The sequence below is a fragment of the Balaenoptera acutorostrata genome, chromosome 20 (assembly GCF_949987535.1).
Source record: "Balaenoptera acutorostrata chromosome 20, mBalAcu1.1, whole genome shotgun sequence".
In the NCBI taxonomy this organism is placed as follows: Eukaryota; Metazoa; Chordata; class Mammalia; order Artiodactyla; family Balaenopteridae; genus Balaenoptera; species Balaenoptera acutorostrata.
In genome coordinates, this window is record NC_080083.1 from 52,047,248 (window position 1) to 52,060,582 (window position 13,335).

The window sequence follows — 13,335 nt, forward strand, 5'->3', positions numbered from 1 at the left end:
GGGTCCAACAGAATGAAGGGGCCCTGGGCCGGGCATGCATAGGCCCCAGGGAGTGGGTGGGGCAGACGGGCACATGGGTCAGGAGTCGTTCCTCCATTTTCCAGGTCCTGGGCAATGACCTCTCCAGGTACGTGCAGACACTGAGGAGGAGACCAGGAGACCCGACCCCTTGCTTCGGGGGTTCAGATTGGGGTTCAGGGAGATAGGCCTGCACACAAATCCCCATGACAGCATAGTGCACGCCACAGGTCAGCTGAGCGAGGGGTTGGTCTTGGCTCTCCCTGGGGGCTAGTGTTGTCCACCTCTGTGACCCACACATGTTTATGGGGCATTGACTGCATGCCTGGCTAGGCTGTGTACCAGGTACCCCATGGTAGGGAGATGCAATCTGGGGTTGCCCCAAGTTCCTATGGGACTGGGTTGCCCAGGCCTTGATGCCAGGGAAATGTCCTGGTTTGGAGGTACAGCCGTGATGCTGTCCACACTTCAGGTCACATGTGTACAGGGGCGGGGGTGGGCTGAGGGGCAGCTGTGCCCATGGCCACCTCCAGGCATGGGCACTGGTCTCTCCTCTGCACCCCCAACTCCCAGTCAGGCTGCAAAGGAGCTGGCCTGTTCCGATTAGCATGACGGCCTCATTAGCGCTGACTGGTGCTGGCAGGGCGCTCCTGGGCATCACATGCCCCACGGGAGGAAGCCCAGCCGCCAGGCGCTAAGTGGGCCTGGCTCCAGGCAGCTTCTCAGCAGCAGAGCCAGAAAGAAGTGCCTGTGGCCTCGCAATTCTAGGGCCCCACAGCCCCAGGTGGGGGTGGGGTGGGGCTCCCTGGCACTAACCCAGGGGCATGAGCCATGGGGTGGCCTTTCAGGCCCCAGGGGGACTCTGAGAGGCGGGCCTTCCAGCCCAGGCTTCCTTGGAGGGAGGTAGTTTGCACAGATGGTCCCTCCTCCCTCCTTCCCCCTCAGGATCTCAGGCCCTCATCCAGCTGCCTGCTAGGGTCATGGTTCCTTTCTGGATTCCCTGAAAGATTCTGGCACACAGTAGGTACTTAATAAGTGCCTGTGAATGTTTGATGTGGGGTTCTTATGTGATGGGCTGAGCCTCTGCTGATAGATGGGGCGGTGTGCATGGAAGTCTGGGCCCCGTGTGTGTGTGTGCGCACACGCGTGTGTGTGTGTGTTTAAGTACACACAGACAGGAACTCACAGAGTGAGCCATGGCCACCTGCTGAGTCAGCCCCAGTCTGGAGAAGGTGCTCTGGATCCCAGCCTCAGAGCCCACTCGTGTCTGCCCAGCAGGGCGACCAGGCTGTGCACAGCATAAGGGAATCTGTTTCAGGGGCGCCCCTCACACCCCAGATGTACACTCCTTACGAGATCCTGTGGTGGGCTGGGTGTTGCAGCCCCATGGCAGCATCCTCAGGCAATAGGGAGCACCCTTCTCACAGAACCCCATGCCCCCTGCCAGAACTTGTCCACAGAGCCACCCACTTGGGGCACACAAACGTGCCCACCACTGCCCTGTCCAGCCTACGCTCTGGGGCATCCAAAGTCCCTGCCACTCTGGGACCCCCATTCACCTGCCCCTGCTCACTTCTGAACCTGACACAGTCCCTTCCCAGGGGTGGGGGCACAAACCCAGTGTGTCCCCACCACCCTGGGCTGGCATCTGCAACCTGGACCAGGCCTGGGCACAGATGTCAGGCCACCTGACACACCAACTTTAATATGTTTGACTTGAGGAGGGCGCCTTTTCCTAAGGTGAGCAGCGCCTCCGGCTCCCTACTTCAGGGAGTGGCCGTCTGCAGATGGACACAGCCAGATGGATCCTTATGGCCACAGCTGGGTCCAGAAGGCAGGGGTGGCCTCAGCTGTCAGAGGCTCCAGCAGAAAAGGCTGGGGCCGATCCTCAGCCTCTTGCCCTCTTAGTGTCCAGCTAGGGCCAAGAGCAGAGAGGGCCTTAAAGCCCCCCAGGCCCCTGGCATCCACCCTGGAGCTCTCAGGAAACTGTTCCTTTCCTGGGGTGCTGGGGGATGGGCAGGCTTGGCCATTTGGAGGGTCCACCTCCCACTCCACCCAGCCAGGCCCCTCTGGCGCTACCAGGGAAAGCACGCCCACCTCTGCATGTCTAGACGGCCAGCCCTAGATGCTAGAGCCCAGCCTGGGCTCCTGCCAGCACACTACCTGCTGCCATGGTGACCAGCGCGTGCACCAGGCTCAGTGCCCGGGCAACACTGATGCTGGTGGTGTGAGCTGGCACAGGTGCTGTGTGTGTGCAGCCTGGGGGAAGGGGCCCTCCCCGCCTCAGCTGGCCTGGAGCCTGGAAACTGGGAAATGGCCCAGGATGGAGGCCAGGACAGCCCCACCGGCTGAGGGACCTCCACGGTCACACCTTTCCCAGACTGAAGTCTTGGCCCCCTGTGCTGAGCAATGCCAGACAGACCCTTCCCGCAGGGCAGTGAGTCTCTGGGAATTACTCCTCACAGAGGAAAACCCCGGCGCCCCACCCCACTTTCCAGAGCCTGCGCCTCAGCCCCAGGCCCTGACCAGCTGCTGCTCTGGTTGGCGTTCCTGTCCCACCCCATCCCGGGTACTCTGCCCCTCCCATGTCCAGGCCTCTGCCATCCCCCTTTGGCCCTCTGCCCCCGGACTTCTTGGCCCCGCAAGGAGGTGAGGGCCACTCTGCTGGTCCAGGTGCTGCTGGGCACAGCCTGAGGCCCTGATTTCTTCACTCCTGGGCCCATCACCTTCTCCTGGGGTCCAGCTTGGCAGGCACCCAGGGCCCAGCCTCCTGCATTGTGCCTGAAACGGGCCCACAGCTTGGTGTCCTCATGATTTTTTCATGGCAGAGCTCTCCGCTGCCCCACAGTTCCACTTACATGGGCGGGCGGGGGCCTAGGTTGGTTTACTAGAGGCCTGCAGGCGGTTTAGGGTGACAGTTCCCCTCAGCAGGGCAGAAGGGAGGGGGCTCGCACATCTCAGACTGCACTGTGTGTGCAAACACTGGGGGTGCCCAGCCTGTGCCTCCCACTTGCTCCATGTGGAAATCCACACCCACCACCATCTCTCAAGACCCCTCCCTTCCCCTACCCTATACCCCCCTCAAGACCCTCGTCTTCACACACACGCACCCAGATACACACTGTCTTGGCAAAGCAGCTCCTTGAAAACCTCTCCTGCCTGGTCCCCCTCCCGCTTCAAGCAGAGAGCTGCTGGCTGGGCTGGGGAGGCCCCCACTTAGGGCTTTCAGGGTACAAAGCTGGTGCAGTCTCCTGGCTTCTGTCTCATGTAAAACCATAAGGTCAGGGAGCGGGGAGAAGGGGGAGATGAGGGCTATATCTGGCAGGAGAGGGGAGGGAGAGACCAGAAGCCTCTGGAACCCAGCAAGGCCGAAAGTTCCCGAAGGGACCACAAGGACAGGATTGAGGGCATCTCAGCAAGCTCAGATGTCCCATGACCACTGGGCAATCTTCCAGCACCCAAACCTTAGGACCTTTGCACATTCCTGGGACAAGAGAGGACCAGTTGCAATATCTGAGAGTGAACCCCGGCTGCATGGGGCTGAGTGAGGACCAGGTCAACTTCATCAAAATATGGATATTTACCGCCCACCTGGGCTTGCAGACACACAGGTGCCCAAGATGTGTCAATACCTGGCATGGACAATCAGGAGCTCACAACTCCACAGGTGACCATGGCAGCCTCTGCCCAGCCCCTGTCTATGTGCACCTTCACACACATGCCCAGACATGCATACACACAGACACACAGACACACACACAGAGACACCCATGCACAATGCCAAATCTATCTGCAGAGGCTCAGCTCATCGTGAAAGAACCAGATTCCTCATGTCAAATAATCACAGGCACTTATTAAGTACCTACTCTGTGCCAGAAATCTTGCTGGGGATCCAAAAAGGAATAAACTCCATCTCTGACTTCTGGGCCAAAACAGAAATGGACCGTTGCCTTCTACAGTCAAACAGGCTCTGCACGTGGTCACCTTCCTTTGTCAAATGGCTCCCATGGGGACAGTGTCATGCCACTTAGCTCGAGGCATTATTGCTGGTCTGCTTCTAATAAAAATCTTCTCACCTATAGGTGATGCTATAAATGGTGTAGAGAACAGGAGAGAGGCCCTGGGGATTAAGTATGTCATAGGTTAGGACAACTAAATGCAATACAGATCCTGGATTAGGTCAGGGAAAAATGCTATGTAGGACATTATTGGGACAACTGTCATCACTGAAATTTAGATTGCAGATTAGATGAACTGTGCCGTATTGATGTGAAATTGCCTGATTTTGGTTGCTGTACTGTGGTTATATAAGACAATGTCCCTGTTCTTAGGAAAAAGACACTGAAATATCAAGGAGTAAAGGGCAGGACGTCTGAGACTGACTCCCAAATGGTTTAGAAATGAAAAGGGAAAGATAAAAAGAAAATAAGGCAAGTGTGACAAATGGTAAAAATTTATTAAGTTTTTATTAAGTTCTCAAAAAAATTTAAAAACCATAATAACTAGAATTTAAAATCCCACTGCAGGGTCAGAAGAAGTCAGATATTCCAGTAAGTTAAAAAAAGATAAATAGATAGAAGAAAAATAAGACTATTAAAGGATTCAACTAGGAGATATGACCAGCCAATTAATAGAAATCCCCAAACAAAAGAACAGAAAAAAAATAAAACAGGAAAGAGGGAAATTATGAAAAAAATAACACAAGAAAATTCCCAAGAACTGAAGGACATTGAGGGCCTAGGGCCTAGAAGTGACCAAGACAAGAATGAGGTCTTCAGCACGGGTACCCCAGAAATCTCAGATAGGCTGGAAAAAAGGGAAACGCCCAAACGCTTGTGGAGAAACACAAAAAACCATGGACGCTGGATCGGGACTTAAATGACAACCATTTCCCAAGAGCAACTGTAGGAAGAGTCAGGGAGTCAAGCCTTCAAAGTCTGAGGGAACATGGGACTTCCCTGGTGGTCCTGTGGTTAAGACTCATTGTTTCCACTGCAGTGGGGCACAGGTTTGTTCCCCGGTCAGGGAACTAAGATCCTGCATGCTGCACGGTGCGGCCACACACACAAAAAAATCTGAGGGAATATTATCATCTCTAAACTCCCCCCCTTGTTCCCAGGTAGGTAAAACACAGGCACCTGCAGATATGCAAACTCAACTCCTACTTACAGGCCCCAGGCCTGTCCCTTCCCAGCTGGGTGGCTCCCCGCCCCACCCCCCATGCTTAGTCTGTGCCCGGGCAAACTGGGGAAGAGAGGGTTGTGAGCAGGAGTGGGTCTGTGAGTCTGCTCAGCACTGCTGACCTTGGCTGGCTCCTGTGGGTCAGGGCTGCTCCTGGGGGCTGGCTCCCTGAGACAATTCACTCACACAGGCCCTGGTAGACACACAGGTAGGGCCGACCCACCTGTCACCCAGGGAGGTAGAGGTACAGCTCTGGCCACCAGCCCATGGGCATCCTCTGTCCTTCCCCAGGAATGACCTAACCCCAACCTGGCTCTCTCTGCCCCCCCACCCATCCACCTTCAGGGTGTTCCGTGTCTCTCTGCTGCCCTGGTGTGGCAATCCAGGTCCCCTGGAGGCTGCATCCTTGCCGCCCCCCTCTCCCACCTTCCTGGGGCTAGCCCAGTCCCAAATGACCTAGCCCCACAGCTCACAGCCCTTGGGCAGCCCCTGGAGAAGTGGAATGAACTCACACCCCTTTGTCCCCCAACCTCCGCCTCCCCACAGCCAGCAGGGTGTGTATAGTTGGGGGAGGGGGCTCACAGTCCCACCCCCTCCAATCCTGCTGTGTGACCTGGAACGAACCTCAGCCTCTCTGAGCCTCCCTCTCCTCTCTGAATTGGTTATCTATGGCCATCTGCCCAGGTGGGCTAGCTGCTGAAATAATCCAGTGTGTCCAATGAGCAGACAGCATGGCAGCTGGCATCTAAACCCTCCCAGGGAACCAGCTGTGTATTCAACAGACACAGTCAGGTCCAGGGTCTGCCCTAGCTTTGGGGTCCCTCTGTGGGTGCTGTCTGCTCCCTGAACGGAAGGTACAGGGACATAGGTGTGGGCTGGCCCTGCCTGGCTGAGTGGAGGCCCTGGCCCTCCCCTCTTCCGTTGCCCTGGGTGCTGGCTGACCCCAATCCCACCTTGTCACCCTGTGTCAGCACCGGCTGAGGTCACCGGCCACTCCCAAGCCGCTCCCTGTCACCCTCGGGCGGCAGTGACTCAGGGGCCACTGGCAGCATCTTCCCCAGCCCGAGTCAATGGCTGCGGGGGTCGTCCGGGCGCTGGGGAGGACCGGGGTAGTTGGGATGGGGCGGCAGGTGCGGCCCCGACTCCTCTCCCGGCCCGGGGCGCTTAGCCGCGATAGCGGGACCCACCTGGCGGCCCACCTGGGAATGACAGCAGCCTGCTTCAGAGCTGGGCGCTCGGAGCCGCCGCGGCCGGCCAGAGCGCCATCTCCTGGCCCAGGCCGCCGAGCTCTCCCCGCGTCGCAGGGCCCCGGGTGCCGTGCGCTGCCGGCAAACCCCCGGGGCAGAGGAGATGCGGCTTGTGCGGTGCCGGGGAGGGGGCTCTGACCCCAGGTCTGAAACCAGCTAACAGAGGGGGCGCAGAATGGCCGCGGGTGGCAGGGCGCCCCAGGCCTCCGGCCCTGGTTGGCACTGCTTCGGTGGCAGCCTGTTCCGCACTCCCTCGGCCGCCCGCTGGACCTAATCTCCCTGGGACTCCCGCGCTGACACCAAAGGGCTCAGAGAAAGCTGGTGCTGGGGTCAGGCTCCCGGAGGTGGAGGCGGGCCGGGGCGCGGGAAGATGCACGCTAGGACTCGTGGCCCGGGAACCGCCCCGGCACCAAATAAGGACATGCGGCCCTGGGCCCAGGCCGGGTGTGAGTACCCGAAGTCCTGCCCCCAGCCCGCTAGGGCTGTGCGTCCCAAACCGGCAGGAGTGGGCGGGGCTGAGAGCAGCAGGGCCCGCCCTCTGGGCGCCGCTTCCCTGGGAAGTCCGAAACCCGGAAGGAGAGCTCCGGGAAGGCCTGGGTGACCGGTACGGAGCCGGGGCTTGACCTCAGCCCTGACCTCACCTCCTTCTACTCTGCCCACTCCAGCTGCAGCCTTTGGAGCAGTGGCAGGGAGGACAGAGCACCCAGAGCGGCGGCTTCCTGTCCGTGTCTTACCCGGATCCACCTCCCGGTTTTCCGTGTGGCGCCAGGTGTCCCGGGGGTGGGGACACCTGTCGTGGCAGCCCTGACCTTGTCCAGCTCAAGAGAGTTTGGCTGGTCGGGCGAGCTCCCCGCAGCACCGTGCCAGAGCAGGAAGTGCAGGAGGGGTGCCCCACCCTTGTCCCCTGCAGCCCCCGTGAGCTTACCAGCTTGGGGGCTGGGAGAGGGTCCCTGAGGGCAGTCAGGCCTCTGCTCCCTTCCCTCTCAGCTCTAGAGCCATATCCTCTCTTTGAATATTGGAGTCAGGGTTGGGGGAACAGCTCGGCAGCTCCCCTGTCCCCCTTCTGACTCTCAGGGAAGGCCCTTCCCTCTTTCAGGGCTGGAGCCCTACTCTCTCCATTCCTTCTGCCTACATTCTTGCTTCCTTCCCCTGTATAGGTACCAGGGGACACCAGCTTCACCTTGTGTCCAGAGAACCTACACTCTGGGGCAGAGGGCAGGGACAAACTGAATAACCAACATTCAGGTGGGAGGTGGGGACTTGCCCCAAGGCCAGGGGATGACCTGGAGGCCTGCAGGGAGGAGGTGGCCAACGGGAAAAACTTTCTGGGCAGGTGCTGGTCCTGGGCTGGAGGGCAGTGAGTAAGAGGTATAGTAGGTGAAAGGGTGGAGGGTCAGGCAGAGCTTGCCATGAAAGCCTCCAGCAACAAAGTAAGGGGCTCAGGTTCTATCCTGAGGCAGTGGGTGGCATGGGGAGCAGGGTGATGTGATTTGTAATATTAATTGTGGGGAAGCAGGAGGCTGGCAGCTGGACTGGACACAGGTCAGGGATGTGCAGAGTGTGCCATGGTCTGGTGGGCACCCTGGTTTCTGACTTTTTTTTTTTGGCCACACCGTGGGCCATGTGGGATCTTAGTTCCCCAACCAGGGATGAAACCCATGCCCCTTGCATTGGGAGTATGAAGCCTTAACCACTGGACCGCCAGGGGAGTCCCTGGTTTCTGGCTTTAGCCACATGGTGAGGTAGAACTGTCATGAAGCAGCTGGAGGCCTGGACTCCTGGGTTTAATCCTTAGTTTCCCTTTGCAATCTGTGGACACAGCTCACCAAGAGTAAGAACTATGCAGAGAGAGGTGAAAAGTGGTGACCTCCGGGGGCAGGGCCCACACAGGTGGGCAATGTGTGCTCTTGGCAGCGTGTGCAGCAAAGATGAAGAGCAGACTGTGCCCATTTCTGGACCACTGTGCCAGGTCCGGCAGCCTGCTCCGTGGTGTAGGCAGCGCTGTCACTGTCCCCCAAGGCCCAGTGGAACAAGGCCTGGGGGTGTGCCCATGGAAGCAGAGTAAGGAGGCCACTGCTCCTGGTAATCTCAGGTCTGACACACACAGGCGCTGAGTGAGTACAGCTTAATCATCATTGAAACCTGAATGCCTGGGGACATTGAGGCCAGAGGTCTGGAAAACCTCAGTGGTGAGGCGTGGGGAAAGTTCACTGGGCCACCCAATGGTCTCCTGTCCCCAGACCTATCATCCAGTGCAGGAGGGGCACCAGCTTCAGAGCCTCTGGTGGGCCACACACCCCTCACATCATTGGCCCATCTTCTTTACAGAAGTTGAGGCTCAGAACTCAGGTCCTGACTCCCAACCCAGTGTTCTTCCAAAGGCCTCCTTGGTTCCTGCTGCACCACAGTGGGGAGATGGGAACCTCCAATAAACTCCAGTGGGGCTTGTCTTCAAAATGCCTAGAGCCCTCCACTGCCGGAGCAGTGAAGCCTTGGCCTGGGTGTCTCTGTGTACCTGACACCCCAACTTCATGTGGGGGGTGCACACTGCGAGCCTCAGTTTCCCTGCCTTATGCAGTGAGGACTGGATGACACACGAAGAGGCCTGGCCCAGTGCATCCTGGCACAGAACAAATGGCAGGGTTGAGCACAGAGCACCTGACAACTCACCAATGCCTAAGTGCCCGAGCAGCTGGCCGCCAGGGAGGCTCCGCAGGGCATGGGGCTGGAGCCCTGGCCTCCAGGGTGCCTTGGGATATATGGACCTCCCATGACTGTCTGTAAAGTGCCGGCAGGAGAACAAGCCCCACTGGACACTTAGACCAGAGACAGAAATGTGTGGCCCTGACTCTGTTCATTGACCTGAAACTCAGAGGCAGGCTGGCCAAGCCAGCAGTAAGCTGACCTTGCCTACCAGGGCAGCCTGGGGATCCTTGTTCCAAGCAGACAGAGCCACTCCAGAGGCTGCCCCTGCCCCAGTGGGAGCCAGCCCAGTGCCCTGGAGAAGGCTTTAGGTGGCAGAACACTCATCTTGCATTTGATCCACAAGCCTGAGAGAATAGGACAGTGAGCTGAGGGTAGGGAAACTTTGGTTTTCCTTGGCTTTTTTTTTTTGGCTGCACCGCTTGGCACGTGGAACTTCCCTGACCAGGGATTGAACCCACACCCCCAGCAGTGGAAGCGCGGAGTCTTAACCACTGGACCACCAGGGAAGTCCTCCTTGGCATTTAAAAAATGAAGTTTTTATTAGGAGATAATTTTAGATTTACACAAATGTCGCAAAGACAGTATTAGCATTTCTGCAGACTCTCTACCCGGTTTCCCCTAATGTTAACATCTTACACAGTCATGGTACAATTGTACTGAGAGATTGACTTTGGTACTTAATTAATTAAACTCCAGACTTTATTCGGATTTCACCAGTTCTTCCACTACCGTCTTCTTTTGTGTTCCAGGATCCAACCCAGGATCCCACGTTGTATTTGGAGGGAGGGGAAGGAAAGACATTCCTGGCAGAGGCAAAGGCCCGAAGGGGTACTCATTACCAAGTTCCCTACCCTGTCTGCCTGGCAAGTAACTGGCTAGTTGGGAGGTGGAGAGAGGCAGGAGGCAGGGGTGGGGTGATGGGCTGGGGGTCAGGCTACCAGGTGCAGAGGTGACCTGGATCCCGGGAAGCATCCCTGGAGGCTGGAGCAAGGAGACGACAGGCTGGTGTGGGTGTCAGAGGGAGGGACAAGGGAAGGACCCTGAGCTGAGGTTGCCTGGCAGTGTCCAGGGCTGGGGAGGCCTGGGGCTAAGTCTCAGCTACGCCAGACTTCCTTGCAAGGTGATGCCACCTCCCTGCACCACTGTCTTCTCAGCCCTTAAATGGATGGAAGATGAAACGAGATGCAGCAAAGTCACAATAAATGCACCAAACCAGCACTGGGCTAAAAAACTCACATATTTCTCTGAGCCCCAAGTCTCCATCCTCAAGATAGGAAGGACACACCCACTTTTGGGCAGAAGTGCAGCTGCTGACTCTCTCCCTCCTCCCAGGGCCTCCCTGCTCACCCAAGCCAGGGGCTGCCACATCCGTGTGGTCCCCTCCCAAGGGGCTCCAGGGCCTCTCCAGCTTCAGGAGGGGTGGGGGCGGCCGTGCGCTTCCATGAGCACAGCCCTGAAATGACCTTGGGCGAGGCTTCGCACTGCCCGGTTGCAAAACAGAAAAATCTCAGCGCAGAATGCGGCGTTCCCCAACCCCCTGTGCGGGGCTTGGAGGTCTTGCTCTATCTGGGGCCCGTTCCCTGGACCCACGGCGTCCACTTACTCCTGGTTCCAGATGGTGCTTCCCAGGAGGGTCGTCGCCCCCTGCCCGCCCCCCCACCGCCAAGCCTCCAGCTCCGCGTCCCCCCGCCCGGGCCACATAACCTCTGGGCCCGCGCGCATTCCCACCCTGCACTCTCGCGGCCGGGCGAGACGCGATGCAGCGGGGTCTCCCGGACCCGCGGAGGCCCGCGGTGAGGGTGGGAGCGGCTGCCGGTCCCCTCCCCGCCCCGACTCCTCGAAGGCGCCGGGGCCGCCCCGCCCCCCCGCCACCGCCCCTTTGTTCGGCCGGCCAATCCGCGGCCTCCTTGACTAAATAAGGCTAGGAGCGCGCCCGGCGCCCCCAGTCCATTACTTCCGCCCCCCGCCGGGCTGGTGACTCAGGGCCGGCGGCGGGCGGGGACGGGGCAGCCCAGGCTGCGGCTTCCCGGGCGGCGGGCGGGGCTCCGTCGGCGCCGAAATGGCCAAATATGGCCGCGCCGCGCGCCACCGCCCCGCACCCGGACACCTGCGGCCGCACCTTGACCCCCGCCCCACCGCGCCGGGTGACACAGCCGCGGAACTGGAAGCTGCTCCCCCACCCCAGCCCGCGCCAGGCCGGCTGAGAGCGCCCCTTCCCCTCCCCCGCAGCCCGGCCCTGAGGGGGCAAGCCCTGGAAATCTCGGGGCTCCCAGGCCCCGCCTCACTTCCCCCCACAACACTTCGGCCGTGCCCCCAGCGCCCTGCGGACTGCAAGGTGGGAAAGAAGGAAGGGGGGACGGGGACAGAGGTCCAACGGGGGCCTCTGCCCCCTCCCCATCTGTCCCACGAAGCAGCCTGGGCACACCAGACAAAGGAGTGCCAGAGGGAACTGGAGCCCGAGGAGGGGAGGCCCCCGCAGTCGAGGTAGCCTGAGTGGAATGCGGGGTGGGCAGACACAGGACGCGACTCCTTGGATACTGGATACTTCCCACTTCCCGTGTGTGACATCTTGGGACCCCCAAGTGTTGCAGTCTTCTTCGCACACTGACGCCCCCACCTGGGGGTTGAAGGCCGGTGGTTGTGCCCAGGAGGGCCTGTAAGGGTGGGTTTTCCGGAGGCCCAGCCCCAGGTTCTTCCATGGGTGGAGCACACACCTGATGGACAGCAGCCTTGCCCTACACCCTTGGAAAGTCTGGCGAGTCTGGGACCCAGCTAGGCCTGGTGGCATGGGTGGCCATAGGCATGGCCTTGGCATCTGGGTGACTGCAGTCCACAGGTGGGCTGGGCGGCTGCTTTACCTGCCTAGCCCAAGGTAGATGTGGACACCAGCTGACCTTTCAGGGCTCTTGGGGCGCCCGGCCTCGCCCCCCATCAGACACCAGCCCGGGTAGAGCCCAGCGCACCCGGACCGTGGACGAGTCCCCAGACTCACTCGGTCCGGCACCACTGCCACCCCTCATGGCCAGTGTGCTCTTACACATGCCTCCTCTGATGTTTAATTCTGTACTGAGCAATCACAAAAGCTTACAAGTAAGTCCAAGGAAACCGTAGTACCTGGTTCCCTCCGGGCATAACGAAAGCACTGGAAGCAGCAGGTGTGACCAGGACCCTGCCAGAGATGACAGGTCTTCAAGAGCAGGCTCCTGGGGAAAAGGGCGCGCCCTGGACCCAGGAAAACCACAGCCCCAGGGCTGCCGGGGTCCATTGGGTTTACTCCTAGTGTCATAAACAGAAGAGAGGGTTCCCCTCCTCAAGTTTAGGGGTGAGTTGACCGTTCAGGCAGTCAAAACCACTCTTCCCTGCCTCAGTTTCCCTACGATGCCCAAAGATGATTAAAGTGAAACAAAGCTCCACCCTCTCCCCAACGGACAGGGAGGGGGTGGCCCCAAACCCGGAGTGGAGCCCCCGCCTGGGGACAATCGGGCTTGCGGTTTGAGGGGCAGGATGTGTTGGGTGTGGTATAACGGGGCCAGTCTCTGCACCGTCAGGGACCCCGAGCGCCCCAACTCCGGCGGAGGGGACTACGCGGTCATGGCTGCGCTAGGGGACGGGCGGCTCCTTTCCATCGTGACAGGGGCGAGGTCACGGCTCCCCGGGACTCCCCCGGACCATGGGGCCCGCACTGCCGCAGGGGCAGCCGGCGGGGACCACCACCCTCCCCTCCCCCAGCCCGGCGCCGGGAACCCGCCTTCGCGGCCTGCAGATCCTCGGGGAGAAAGCTCGAAGGGGGCGCCCGGGGAGCAAAGCCCCCCTGCGGGGCCGGCCGCGGGCGCACACCCAGCTCCGAATGCCGCCCAGCCCCGGGCCAGGCAGTTTCGGGGTGCAGCCGGGCCCTCCCCAACAGCGCGCAGCAGTCCCGGGGCGGGGCCGGCGGGTCAGCTCCGCGGCATCCTCTGCACCCCGCCCTGCGATCCCCGGGGACGCCCACCCACCCCGCCCCCGCGCCGGCCCGCTCATAGTCTCGCTCGCTGGTTCTCGGGCGCGCGGGGGCGGCGCGGGCGGGGCGGTTGGGGGCGGGGCGGGTGGGGGGCGGGACCGGGCGCGGGGCCCCACGTGCCCCTGCCGGGCGGGCCAATGGGCGCCCGGCGTTCGGAAAGATCGCCATATATGGACATGTTCTGGG